This window comes from Cynara cardunculus, unplaced genomic scaffold (assembly GCF_001531365.2).
Source record: "Cynara cardunculus var. scolymus isolate 2C unplaced genomic scaffold, CcrdV1 Un_Scaffold_1752, whole genome shotgun sequence".
NCBI lineage: Eukaryota > Viridiplantae > Streptophyta > Magnoliopsida > Asterales > Asteraceae > Cynara > Cynara cardunculus.
This window is the reverse complement of record NW_020200860.1, coordinates 1-15,365: the sequence shown is the minus strand read 5'-3', so window position 1 is coordinate 15,365 and position 15,365 is coordinate 1.

Here is a 15,365-nt window from a genome sequence, read left to right as displayed (position 1 = left end):
AGAGAAAGAGACTAGAGGCAAAGAAAAAGAGAGTAGAGAGTGAGAAAATGAGGAAGGAAGAGGAGGATAGCGTTGAACGAGCGAGACTTGAAGAAATTACTCGTTTGAAAGCAGAGGAGGAGAGAGTCGAGAGAGCAAGGCAAGCAGAGATTGCTCGTCTCAAGGAAGAAAAGAGAATCAGAGCAGAGGAAGCAGGCAATCAAGGCTTGGGGAACTTCTCTAGCTCTAACGAAGAAGAAAACCAGGAACATTTTGATGATGTTGCTGGGTCCAATACATCAAGTGACGAGAGTGAGGAGAGTGAAGACGCAAAAGAAGAAGGCGAAGAGGGAGGAGGTGCAGCAGTTGCTCTGCGTAAGGGTAACCCAGAGCAGCCTAGGGTAAATAAGCACATCCGTTTCGATAATGAATCATCTGACACTGGTGGTCGAGACACATAAGTCATTGAAATAGAGGTGCACACCTTGAACCCAACCCAACCAAACCAACCAAAGGTCGTATCTGCCTCTGGTTTTCACAGCCAAAAGGATGCCTCAAAACAGGGAACACCCTCTCAAAAGGGTGCAACCTTTGAACGTATAAGTGATATGTCTTCCCATATCACGCCACTTTCCCATACAGAGAAATTCGTTTCCTCTGCACGTGTAGACTCCCCACCTTTTTCAGAGCAAGGAATAGGTGCACATGACTTGGAGACTCTCGACCAGTCTCTAAGTCCACTCATGAAGAGTCCTCTGGCCGGCTCTGAACCTGCCTTGGATACTCTCCTTGACAGAACAGCGGTAGTGAATTCTCCTCAAGGAGAACCATAAGGATCTGCTGGAAGTCCTTCCCCGACCAACATCAACCAAGTTGTGAACAAAGGCGTCCCTGGAATGGGGACTCAATCTGGCCCATGTGTTGAGCCAGAGGTTACACAACCAACATATGTTACAAGGGAAGAGTTGCATTCCCTTTTCACCTCTGTGCGGTGCTCCTTGGAAGAGCTAAACTCATCATGGCTCGTGTAGAGCCGTCCGCTTCTGCACCTGCTCTGGATGAGATATGAGCATCCTTGGCAGTATTGAGAGCTGAGTCTTTGACAAATGCTTCTCATCTCAATACTTTGATGGAATTGACGGCACAAAATGCAGAGGCCTTGCGAGAGGTCATAGCTTCCATGAAGAGGGATGAAGCGTCCACTTCTCATGACGCCCAGGCGATCATCCCTTTGAACGTACCTGTGGACTATGTTACTCAGAGCGCAATGAATGCTCTGGGTGACAAACTTCTACAGAAGGTGGTGAACTTCACATCCAATTTCAACAACAAAGCCACAGAAGCAGCAGCGGCCATCACACTCGCTCTGACCAAATTCAAGTATCAATCGGAATTCGAGATGCGATGTGTTGGCGATGCAGTTGAAGATCTCCTGAAAGTCTTTGAGGAGAAAATCAAGTCTATGCCTCAAGCAGAGGAGTCGAGGCCAAAAAGACGAACGAATTCTTCTCCATATGCTAAGCCATCGAAGAGGAGACGACTTTACGATGATGAGGACCCAGACCATTCTGGTCCTCAAAATCATGAAGAGAGGGAGAAATATCCAACAGCCATTCCAAGTGTTACACCTACGGCTGCCTCCTCTGCACCAATGTCCTCTGCCCCTTGCCAACCAGCACAAGATCCTTCAAGGCAGAGGGCACAGAGTCAACCAGCACCAAAACAAGTAGAGGCGCTCAGAAAGGGGAAGATGCCCATGCCATCCCAAGTAGAGCCAACTGGGCCACAAAAGAATACAGAAGTGATAGATCTTCTAAATGTTTACGTGTCATCTGATTCAGACCTGGCTCTGTCTTCATCAACAGAATACGCCATGAACCCAGGTGCTCCAATAAGAGGAGAAGAAGAAGAGGCGGTAGCAGTGAATGTGGCTGATCCATCACTTTTGCGCATTCCTGTTGCTGTCCCTCTAGAAGGCGTCACGATTGCTGCTCATCCACCACAAAAGAATACACAACAAAGCTAGGGTCCCTACACAAGGGACCAGAGTAGTCCCACCTGCAATGATACAGAGGGTCCCCATCAGGCCAACCAGAGCAAAAGATGAAGAAGCCGCAAGCAGTAGGCCCAAAACAAAGCATCCCTCTTATCACGTTTAGAAGATCAAGGAGAGCATGGATGCAATGTTTACGCCTACACCCCTTGCTAAGCCAATAAAGGACAAAGCAGACAGCTAGGAAATCTACCAATTTCTCTACAACCTGTAAGAAGAGACACTGGTCCAAAAGATCAGTCTTCATCCAATGGTTCAAGAGCATATCAGGCAGAGGTTCCTAGATCGCTACACCCAGCCCATCTCTGCAGTCCATTTTGTCGATAGCATCAAGCAGGTCATTGACATCAAGAAGCATACCTTCGCGCATAACCAGATTATCTTCTATGAGTATACGATGGAGAGGTCTCGTGGACAGATCTGCAGGTTCACAGATTGTGACCTTATAAATCTAAATCCGTGGGATCTTCTCTCTCTTTTTTACTTCACAGATCACAAGAAGGACAAGGGGGTCAAATACGTTGTGGCGAACTCTGCTATAAGGCAAACGATGACAGACCTTCTCGACTTTAGAAGCAAGTTCGATTTTCAATTAGTTCTGGATTTGGGAGTGGATCAATTGACTGTCGCTGCACCAAACAAAGATCTGTAGGGCATCAATAGCATCCCTTCTTGGACTGTGTTGGTGGAACCAGAAGTGGGAGTAGTATTTCGAAATGCACATAATAAGAAGATCTTTTTCGAGATATGCAGAACTACAAGTATTCAAACTCTACCCTGTGGTACATCAGAGATAATCTAGCCAGGAGCAGAGACAACTCCCCAGGAGCAAAGGAACGGGCGAAAATCATCTTAATGTCAATTCGCAATATGTTAGAGGTTCGTGAACTTCTTAGGAAGTTCATCAGACTTCAAAATGTTTAGACCTTATGTTTTATAAGTTTTTTTTTTCTATCTTGTAAAGTCAATGTAATTTCCATTCAATTGTATTGTACTTTTTTGATAGTGAACGAAAATCAGAAGTTCCTTTTAATCTCTGGCTTCGTTTAGACTTTTCGTTTGGTAATTCAAGTTAGAGCCTGCCTTATTTACTCTTGGGGGAGATTGTTAGATCCCAACTTCTGTGCTTCATACAGACGTTAAGAAAGGTTCTGCATGTGCAACACGGTCATTCTAACCTTACCTCCGTGCATGACATAGAGCTACACAGAGGCTCTGCATTTAAGTGTTGAGAAAGAGCTCTGTCTTTTCATGTCCTACGTTGAGGCTCTACCTCTTCATCCAAACCTTAACAGAGGTTCTGCACGGCCTACGCGATCCCTCAAGCACACACTACGTGGCTCATACAGAGATCCACAGTGGCTCTGTATTTAAGTGTTCAGAAAGAGCTCTGTCTCTATGAAGGTGGGTTTCAGAGTTCTAACTGTGTGCCGTATCATTCTGACATTGTCTTCGTCCTTCATACAGAGCTTGTATATGTAATATTTAACTCTCGAATAAGCAGAACATTGCGTACCTCATGTAGAGCTACGCAGACGATCTGCATTTAACTTTGGATGTGATTTTCTGATGTGTAACTCTGAATAACATGTGTTACAACTATGCGTCTGTGCTTCAGTTATGTTATCCTCGTTCGCACATTTTTAGACTTATTGGTGTGGCCATTCTTTTTCTTTAATTCTTGAAATTTCCATCAAACTTGTCCAGGTCACGTGCAAAGCTGTCACTTACAGGGGGTAACCGTCTGTATCTCTAATTTTCAAGTAAAGGAGGCGGGATGCAAAACATGCCAAGCCACGTGTCTTTCTTCCATACGCTGTTGCATAACTGTTTCAGCTCTCGATGCTTCGTGCCGATTCTCATTTGATTGCCTATTACAAAATCTCGTTTTAAATTACCCTTTATTCCCCAAATTAAATTTTTAATGCTTTCAAACCCTTTCCCCATATTCCTCTCATTGTTGTATTATACGAACTCAAAACCAACTGCCGCCATTGACGAATTCTGACCTCAAGGTTTCCCCTCTTTTACTTTGCTTCAATCGATATTCTATGTTCCCTCCACAAAGGAGTACGTTTCAGTTCGTATTTCCAGGTCGTTGTTCTCTCAAGTCTTACAACTGCCGACGAAAACGGATCTTGGCTTGGACGAATATGCTCCTCTTCCAACTGGGGATGAGCTGGTGGCTTTCCTGAAAATGTTGGGTTACAATCAACAAATCTGGTATCCATCACAATACCGTCGTCAGTTTCTGCCACCAATGTGGAACGTCCTGTTCACATTGGTGAATCGGTCCCTCATGGGCAAAAATTGGTAGTCTAGACATGTGGTCCACTAATATCCTGCAGATTGTGTATGGGATATTCTTTGACCTCCCCCTGAACTACTCTTTGATACTTTACACGGAGTTTAAAGCTGCAGTTGTGAAAAAGTCCCATGAAGTCTCTAAGGGAAGAGAAATGCCAGCTCTACTCTTCCCACGATTTTTAGGTCATCTTCTAAGACCTTTTGTTTAGGAGCACATGATCAACGTCTCAGGCCTTCCTGTGTAGAAGGTTAATGTACTTTCCACGTACAAACCCACTATACATAAGGATGGCTATTCAGCTGAGAGGCCCATTCCAAGGAAGAGGGAAAAGGCTAAACAAATGAGGGAAAGGGAGGAAAAGAAAATGAGAGAGATGGAAGAAAGAGAGAGGCAGGAGCGAGAGGAGCGAGCAAGGAAGGAGAAGGAAATGAGGAGAATGCAAGATGAAGGTATGCATGAAACAGAACTGTCTTCAAGTTCTGATGCAGGAATCCGAGGAAGAGCAGAGCCATACCGATACTGAGAGCTCTTCCTCATCCGATACTGAAGAGAATGATGAGGGAGGAGGTGTAGCAGCTRCTCTGCCTCAGGACGAGCCAGAGCAGCCTAAAATAAATAGGCACATACGATTCAATACCACAACTCCCAGTACAAAAACATTATCTAATTCCGGTGATTGAGACACGCAGGTCATTGAAACAGAGATGCACACCTCGAACCTTCACCACCCAAAACAACCAGAGGTCGTATCTGCCTCTAATTATGAAAGCCAAAGGGAAGCCACACCTCAGGGAACACTCTCTCAAAAGGATGCAACCTTTGAAAGAATAAGTGATATGTCTCCTCATATCACGCCACTATTCCCTATAGAGGAATTTGTTTCCTCTGAGAGTTTCCCACCTTGTTCAGAGCAAGGATTAGGTTCACAAGACATAGAGGTTCTTAACCAACCTTCTTGTCCACTCATGGAGAGTCCTCTGGCTGGCTCTGAACCTTCATTGGATACTCTTCGTGATAGAACAACAGTAGTAGATTCTCCTCAAGAAGAACCACGAGGATCTGCTGGAAATCCTTCCCCGACCAACATTAAACAAGTCGAGCAAGAAGGAGTCCTTAGAACAAGGATTGAATCTGGCCCATGTGTTGAGCTAGAGGTTACACAAATAGCCTACATCACAACGAAAGAGTTTCAATCCGTTGGTACCTCTTTGCCGTGCTCCTTGGAAGAGGTAAAACTCATCATGGCCCGTGCAGAGCCATCACCTTTTGCATCTGCTCTGGATGAGATACGAGCATCCTTGGAAATATTGAGGGCTGAATCTTCGATGAATGTCTCTCATTTGGATACCCTACAGGAATTGACGGCACGAAATGCATAGGCCCTACAAAGGGTCATAGCATCCATGGAGAAGGATGAAGCTTCTACATCTCATGACTTCCAGTCGATGATCCCTCTCAACGTACCTGTCGATTATGTCACTCAGGGTGCAATGAATGCTCTGGGTGATAGAATTCTACAGAAGGTAGCAACTTTTACTTTTGAGTTCAACAACAAAGCCACAGAAGCAACAGAGTCAATAACGCGTTCTCTGGCTAACTTCAACTACCGATCTAGCTTTATGATTCGATGAGCGGGAGACGCAGTAAAGGATCTAATTAAAATGTATGAGGTGAAACTCACATCCATGTCTCAAGCAGAGCAGTAGAGACGAAAACAAAGAATGGACGCCACTCCGTATACAGACGCGTCCAAAAAAAGAAGACTTGACGATGATGAGGACCCAGACTTGTCTGGTCCTCAAAATCGTCAAGAGGGGGAGAGGCATTCAACAGCTGCTCCAAGTACCCTTCCAAGGGTTGCCACCTCTGCCTCTATTCTATGCCAACAAGTGCCATCATTATCAAGGAAGAGATATTAAGATGCACAAGCACATACAGACGGAATAAAAAAGGGAAGTTGCTGGCGGCACCCTCGGCAGAAGAAGAAGGCCAAAAGAAACATGAAGAGGATGTGATTCAACCCTTATATGCACCCCTTTCTTCATTCGAACCAGAGGAGCCTTTGTCATCCTCCTCAGAATACTACATGGAGACTGCTACTCCATCAAGAAGGAGGCGTGATAAAGTAGAAGTGGTGGCAGTGAATGCACTCGACCCAAAGCTACAATCGGATATTCCAATGGCTGTCCCACTTCAAGAAGTAACTGTCGCTGCCCCACCACCACACCGAAACACACAGAGAGCAAAGGTCCCTGTTCAAGGGACCAGGGTGGTCTCCTCTACTATAAGGCAGGAGGTACCAATCAGAGGTCGAAAGCCAGAGGGAGGCAGCAGCCGCAGGGATCAAAAGTCTAGAGAGGGTATTGAATGAGTACAAGATATCAGGGATGACATGGAGGACATGTTAAAGCCTACTCCCCTCGACGAGCTTATCACACATGCTGCAGATAGTGAAGATGTCTATCAATATCTCTACAGCCTGCAGAATGAGACTCCAATTGTAAAGGTAAATCTGCATCCAACGGCTGACGAGTATATTAGACAGAGGTTCTTCGACTGTTTCACTCAACCTCCTGCTGTAGTTCATTCGCTGCATAGCATCGTTAATGTCTTGAACATCAAACAATGAACCTTTGCACACAGGCAGATTGTATTTCATGAATACAAAGTTGAAAGGTCCCATAGCGAGATCAAATCTTTTACAGATTGAGATCTCATTAATCTGAGTCCATGGGATATTCTGCCTCTGTTCTTCTACACAGAACATAAGAGGGATAAGGGGATGAAGTACTCTGTGTCAAACTCTTCGATTCGACAAACGATGACGGATCTCTTGGACTTTAATAGAAAATTTGACTTCCAATTGGCTCTAGACATGGGTATTGATCAACTTAATGTCACTGCACCGAATGAAGAACTAGCAGGCATTAATCATTAGCCATTGTGGACGGTAATGGTGGAACCAGAGTTTGGAGGGATCTACAGGAATGCGCAAGGAAGATTGGTGTTCTTTCGTGAAGAGCAGAGCCTAAAGTATTCAGATTCTACGCTGCACTTCATCAAGGATAATTTACTCAGAAACAACAACAATACCACGGCTGGCAAGGAGAGGTCTCGCAATTTGGTTAGATGCATCGATCGTGTGTTGGAGTTCCGTGAAGTTCTTAGGAGGTTCATGATGCTCCAACATGTGTAAAAAGCTTTATCTTTATAAATTATGTTTATTTTTAGGTTTTTATTTTCACTTTTAAGTCCTGTAGTTTCCTTTCATTGTACTATAAAAATATTATATAATAAATGTAATGCCGATGTTATCTTTCACCTTTGGCTTCGATTATCCTTGTGTATTCATTCCAGTTACAGTTTGTCTTTTTTTCTACGAGAGTGAAAATTTTCAATTATGGAACTTTTATTTTGTGCAGAGGTTCTGATGATTTAAATCCCTCAAATTAAGATGTTTAATACATTTATGTAAGCAGAGGAATATGGAAAAAGACATAAATTAAGCTGAGAATGCAACTGAGTTCTTATAGGTTTAGAAATCTGAACTTCGAACTCTTATTCAAAATGTTGCAGAATTAGTCTTGGTTGCTTATTGTCACACTGCTAAGTCTGGAACTGTCGACATCAAGGAAGTCTGGGAATGGATTTCACAGAGTGACGTTTATGAAAACTGCCACCTTCGAAGTCTGGAAAGGCATTCTTCAGAGTTTATTCCACTAACTCTGGAAAATGTTTCCCTTTCGAACCTTATTCCAAAATCTGGAAAAAAATACACCACTTCGTCAGAACGAACTAGGAAATTCGTAAGGAACCGCCAAACCTCCATGTCTGAAATTAAGGATCTGTACTTGCATGCTGAAGTCATCCTTTATTTCATATCCAGACTTCCTTGAAGTCTAAAATTAAAAATCCATACTTGAAATACTGAAGTCATTCTCTAAATTTAATTTTCAGACTACCTTCTCAAGCACCGTCTTATTGTAAGTTGGGCAGCTCGTTCTCAAGCACCGTCTTATTTTTTACAGGCATCCATATTCGTTACGTAATTCTGTCAGATGATTCAACTTTCTCAAATTAAGATGTGTAGTACATTTATGTACAGAGAGGATATGAAAAAGAACATAAAACAAGGTAAGAATAGAGCCTATTGGTAATGAAGGTATCACACTGTTATTAGAAATTGAACAACGCAGACCAAACTGTTTACATTTCCTTAATAAATTAATGAATGAACTGTTGTTACTAAAATTGAAACTATTTATATAACTGATGAATCCTAAGCTAAGTTTCTAAAATAAACCTTGTGCTTTACAAAACTAAATCTGTCACTGTTTTATTCTTTGCAGGTGTGTACTCAATCTTCCTCTTCTCTTTAGAGTTTGAACTTCCTGTCAATAAGGATTGGAATGAACTTCTCAATTATTGTTCTTCTATACTCAAGCTGAGAGTCAATCTGCATTCTCATCCAATTTGTGAGTTCTTTTAATTTTGGCCATTCTTCTCGTGAAGTTATTCTTGACTTCCTCAACAGTCTCTTTTCTAATGATATGTAAATCTGTTTCAAGGTACCAGAGCTGTACATGGCTATATCATACATCCTGAATAAGAACTTCTCATTCAGATTCTTGCATATGTATCCCGGAGGATCACACACTACAGTTCCTGTATGAAAGTTTGCCAATTCTCCAAAATTGACCTCCGGATGCATCAAATATACCCTATCTCTATTTAGAGTTATGGCCAACTGAAAATCAGTCATGCCACCCATTAAGGTAGCTCTAAGCATGCCATGAACAACATCAATCAAACCCTTTCTGAACTTGACACCTTTATCTTCCAATAGAGCTAATTTGTAATACAATTGGAGCAAATCATTGTGATTGATGAATTTGAAATCAGCCTCTGAGAACTCATACACCCTATTATCTGTTCTCTCAACACTAAAAACTTGGTATACTACACCCTGCCATGTTTTCTGTTTGATGTCCACCAGCCTCATAATACTCAACTTTGAGTACACATCTTTGCGAAACTTGCCTACTCTGTTCATAAACTGTTCATATTTTCTCTTGAATGCAGGTGGCTTCCATGTAAATGTATCCACATAATTCTTGATGACGTAATTGGATTCAGACATGAAAAAATTCCAGTGCTTGAATTCAAGTAACCATTCATCCAAATCTACCTTTTTTTCATTCTCTTTCTATACCACTGCAGTTGGAACCGGTTTTAAGGTTCGAGAAATGAAGTACTCCTGTGGAAGCAACACATCTTTACCTGATGCTTTCTTTGAATTTTCTCCATTATCGTCTCCTTGTGACAATCCTTACACAGTTCCCTAAACTTTATCCTCTCCTTTATTTCATCTAGAAACTTTTCTTTCACATCTTCTTGTACATTACGTGTACTCTCCATGGCATTCAGAAAATGTGTTAACGCTTCGCTTGTAAACAGAGGAAGTTTTGTTAATTTTAGCACCCTTCGACCCTAAGAACTTCTAAAGTAGTACCGTGGTTCATTAAGGAATACAAATTGATTCATAAGCGCCACGTTCTCATAGCTTTCATCCAAAGGCTCATAAGCATTAATCCTTGTCATTTCTAGATCTAATGCCACTTGCATATCATATAAACCCAAGTTTCTGATGTAAATCCCCATTGACCTTCTTATTTCTACTTCAGCCCAAGAAAGCTCTGCTTGTTCGAAATACTTTAGAAGGAAAGTTGATCTTCTAACTTCAACCTTGGAAAATCAGCACTAGAGATCTGATATACTCAATCGTCTGCTCTCATTATTTCTAAATCCAAGTAATCCACAGCAGCAAAGGATCTTACATGGAAGTTACGAACTTCAATAATTTGGCTGTTTATATTTGAATCTGAATCGTTTCTCCTTAGTCTGCTTATCATTTCAGCGTACATCATCTGCACTTCTCCAGGCCAGTTCCCATCAATTTCATGTTCCAGCATGACTTCCTCCTCATCATCTATTCTGAACATGTGGTTGTAAGACTTAAAAGAGCTAAAAGAGCCATCAGGATTATGAATAACCATCTCCGAATCATCCTCAGCAATTGACTTTGCTTGTTTGGCTGCTGTTTTGGAATTTTCCTTCAGAGGTTGATTGGTTGAGGGAGTAAAGATTTTTTCATGAATTGATTGAATAAATGCATCAAAAGGTGTGAAAGGAATGATTGCAACACATGAATTTTGAAAATATGCTCATGTCTGGGTTGTACCTCATCATCTAGATTTTTAAAGTTCCCGTCTGAACTAGGAATGTCAACGGTGTCAATTTCTTCCGTTTCCATCTTTTCTGTCTCATTACAGCCTGCTTCAGTATTATCCACATCCATTCTCTCTTCATCACTATTTCCCTCTTCAATGTTCTCTTCAATTGTTGTATCTGCATTAGATGCCATTCCCAGTGTTGTTGCCTCTTCTTGCCTTATTCTCTTACTCCTATTTTCATTATTATAGCTAGCTTCATCGTCAGAGTCATCATCTTCATCATGCTTCTGTTTAGATGATTCAGTTTCTTTCTTGCAACCCATTTGTTGAATATCTCTGTGTATCAACACTGTCATGTATCTTAAATCCACCAAATCTGCCTTCACGTCATTTAGTTGAGCATTTGTGGCAAAATCTTCGGTATGAGGCATGTAGGCTTTGGGAATGGCAGGAATGGGATTTGCTTCTGAAGCGGATGGATCAGTTGGTGGTTGGATTGGATTTTCGGTTCTAGCTTGTCTATTGGTTCATCCATTTGAGACTGCCTGAGGGTATTACTTGACTAAGAATGACAGCTTGGTTCTTAACTTGTATCTCAATCATCTTATGAGACAAAATGTCAAAGTTTTTGAGGATGCAGCTCTGAAACACCTTCAAGTCTTCTTTCGTCACAGAGTTCGATTCCAAGTTGTGGAGAGTTGTTTGGCTGGTTTTTGCGATATTCTTCACCCCTCCAACTCATTTTCTGTTAGAAGAATAGAACTACCAAGCCCATCAATTTTTTCCATGATTGCTTCCTCCATTGATGTCATCTTCTCGTGTAAACTTCTTGTTTCATTTACATCCATCAATTCATTGATTTTAGAGTGAATCTTTGCAAATTCACTCAGACAAAAGACATTGAAGTTGTTAAACTCGGTCTACGTCACAATTGTTGAAAGGAAACTAGGATCAACAAATGATCTTGTTTTCAATCCCACATCAAGTGTGGGTTGGCCTGTTGATGTGACAAATGCATCATGTACAACAGATGTACTTGGAAATGGAATTTCTTTGATGTTCATTCCACCAGGACTTCCACCCAATCCTTGACCATCCGTAAACGAAATGTCTATAGGTGTTAATGCAGGTTGACAAACAACCTGAACAGGTACGTCATGAAAATGTGTACTGGTGAAAGGAAAATTAGCAGTTTCTGGTTCTGCATTTGGCTCAATATGGAATGGACTTTCCGACTCAATGTGAGCAAATGAATGATGAGGATGAGACAGGTGTTCCTCAGTTTCAACATTAGCTTCCTCCAACTGAGGAGCTAATGGATTATCCGTTGGTTGTCTCAAAATGTTTAGTGAAGCTTCGCCCTTTTGAGAAGGCGATGAGTGAGTGGGTAGGGTTGATATGAGTGTTGGCATGGGCTCAGTGCCTTTTTCAATACCTTCTACCAGAGAATGTGGTGAGGTAGCAGCTGTGGGTACCCGTCTTTTTGGGGATGGGGCAGGGTCCTCGTCTTTTTTTGACCCTGTTATCTCTAAATGCTTTTTTTTTTCCTTCTTCTACCCTGTCTCTCATTCACATTTCCCCTCTCTACACTTTTAGGAGACATAACCCTTTGTGTCTCCTCCCCAACACTCTTTTCTTTTGACCCTTCACCACTCGTCCTATGTTGAAGTGCTTCTTGGGTAGGGTTTTGCCGATTCTGGCAGTCCCATAGAAGCGCAAATTCTCTAAGTACCTTATTATCATTCCTAATATATGCTCTCAATTCCAATGGCAGTGGCATATGATTTCCAAAATTAGAAAGAGGAGTAGATAACCTCAATGAATCCATGTAGAATTGTGGAGCCATGTCCTCCTCCTCTCTCGTTGGAATGTTCGGTCGTAAGTGCATTGCCCCCTTCACGCAAAGTTGGAAGAATCTTTGAAATGGTATGTATCCAGGTGGCTTTGCAATGTACGCTTTAATTTCTTCCATGAATAGTGATGCATGATCAATATGCATGTTGAAAGCTATTCCATGGAAGATTGACAATGTTGGCCTTGATGCTTGATCCAGGCTTGAATCTTTGGGCGATAAACATTGATTGATACAGGGGAACAAGTAGTACCAAATAGGTGGTAAACCGTTTCTCCTAAAACTGCTTAGTGTTGGCAGGGGATCTTTTTATCCCAATGAAATGAAGTCTTTAATCATCTTCTTTTGAGATAGTAGGACATCAAAATCTGATTTTCCCAACACTTCATTGTTATTTGGAAGGAAGATCATCTTTCTTATCAGTTCAAGGGACAGTGAAAAACCGTATCCACCTATAGTTGAATTAATCTCATTTTCTTCCTCATCATAGGTTAAATTTTTCCACCACTTTTGAAGATATTGAACAGGAACTTCATACCTTCTGGTGAACATCCTTTTAAGAGGATGTCTTTTAAGCATCTCAATAACAATTTGATGCTCCGGTTTGAATTTTTCAGATTCCAGATTTAGGGTACTGTTGTTTTCCTTAATGACATCATATTCAAATTCCGGTAAAATAGTCTGACTTACATCAGGCTCTGCAATAGCTACAGAGATAGCAGCAGTCTGTGGTGGTTGGCTTTCATGAGCATCTCCCACTTCCCCTTGAGATTCAGCGGGTTCAGGGATTTGTTCTTTAGGCTTCTCAGTGACCTGTTCATCATTTGGCACCGCAATCGGTTCCGGATGGTTGAATCTGGTGTTAGCTGATGGAGATTGGTTTCCTAAAGGAAGGGAGACATGTTCCTGGATAGCAACTTCAATGTTTCCAATCATGATAGAAGTACGCTGATTGACTTCATTGTCAGAATCAGAAGAAGAAGAGGGTTCGAAACAGGTTTTGGTGGTATGGATTGTTTTTTGGATGTTGGACTGTGAGTTAGCCATTGATGGATTGCTTTGGTGGTCTGTGATTGCAAAAGGTAAGTTCGTATGAGAAAAAGGAAGGCCGGAGTGATGACGCTTCACATATATGGAGTTTATATTTGGTTTTAAATTTGAATAAAGAACTCGAAAGGTTTGTTTATAGAGTGACACGTGGAAGTGTAGAGTACTTATTGGAATCATTAAGCCTGACAATTTAAAACCGTCATATTTTTAAAAAAATGTTTAATTACCATTATGATGTAAGTTAATGCTTGGTCGTATCATATACGAACACGTGGTTGATTACCGTGTTAGCTGTATTTAAGAGGAAGAAATGTGTTGTAAGTCTTGAACGCTTAGATTTACTTCCTAACTCTGATTTTCATCCAACAGTTGTAGGTCTGTTTGTGGCCAGACCTGCAACTCTGATCCATGCATATTCAGACTTAGCACACTTGAACTACAAACACTGGGTAGAATAACCAATTTCCCCCCCAAACGATACTTCCATATCTATATAAAACTTATACACTTTCTTCTGTTTTGTGACATTCAATATTTGTAAATTAACATTTAGATAAGCCATTAAGTTGTTAAACTCGATATCAAAATATTCAAGTCTGGAATGTATAGAGTCAGCTTCGTGCTTCCACAATTATAACCACAATCTTACATCTGGAACCAATTTCAAACTTAGAAAGGTGTATTTACAACAGACGGCGTGGGAAGACTTCCTCGGCCTACAGATTTGGACGTACCAAAAAATGTTCCAGATTTGCAACTCGTATTACTTAGCATGCGTTGGGTAAAACTTTTTCTTCAGATCAGACTTCAATATCTGTATAAATCTTATAAACTACCCTTCGTCATGTGAAAGTCAATATTTGAAAATTAGTCCTTAAGAAAGTGAATATTTGAAAATTACTTATGCACGTCTGAATTTATAACTGAAGCCGTAAATCTTGTACACCACGTTCATACTTGGACGTGGACGGGTTACACAACCTCAAAAATTTTCAAAAATTCGTAAACTCAAAATTTAAATCATCTATAATCCCCATAAAATCGGGAATTTTAATCGTGGGATGTGGGTTTAAATTGTGATTCAATTTTCGTGCTCCTCACTACTCAAATTGCCAACTTTGCTCAACGTCAAACCTGAACAATCAAAATCAATTGCTTGTCTTCTGTGAGGTATGATAACTTCTTTTGATTATTGTTAGCTCTCATATTTCATTTAATGTAAAAGTATGAAAAAGTATTACTGCAAGTGTTGACAGAAGGGTTCTACCACAGAAGACCAATGAGGACCAACAATAGAAGATATACAAAAGCGTACAAGTCAAGAATGACAGAACCTTTGTTGTCTCTCACAGAGGTTCTGGAAACTGATCCTCTGGCATCAAGTGCTTACAAGTCATATCCAGCAGAGCCTCTCGGATGGCTCACAGAGGGTCTGCAGTTTATCTTCTGTGAAGAACCCCTTCTCACTGCTTTACTTAGGTTTGTTAACTGCACGTGCTTATCATGTGACTATGTTTGTAATCTGCTTTATTTGACCGGCTTAGATCATTTCACTTATCTAGGTCATGTCAGAAAAGCCGTTAGGAACTAGTATAAATAGCAGCTTAGGCCTTTGTAATTCGTGTGTGCTTCCCGTATTGTAATTGTCAATATTTTCAATAGAATTGAAAATCATTTGAAGCTATTCTCTCGTGTTCTTCATTCTTCATCTGTGTTCTTGATTGATTTCTTACTCTGTTTGTTCATATATTGTTTCCGCTGCACTGTTATTGTCGAAAAGATCATCCAGAGTATTTGGTTAATATCATAAGCTGAATCTAAAGGTCCTAACAATTGGTATCAGAGCAGGAATCAAATTCTAATTTGATTTATTCTGTTCTTGGTATTAAT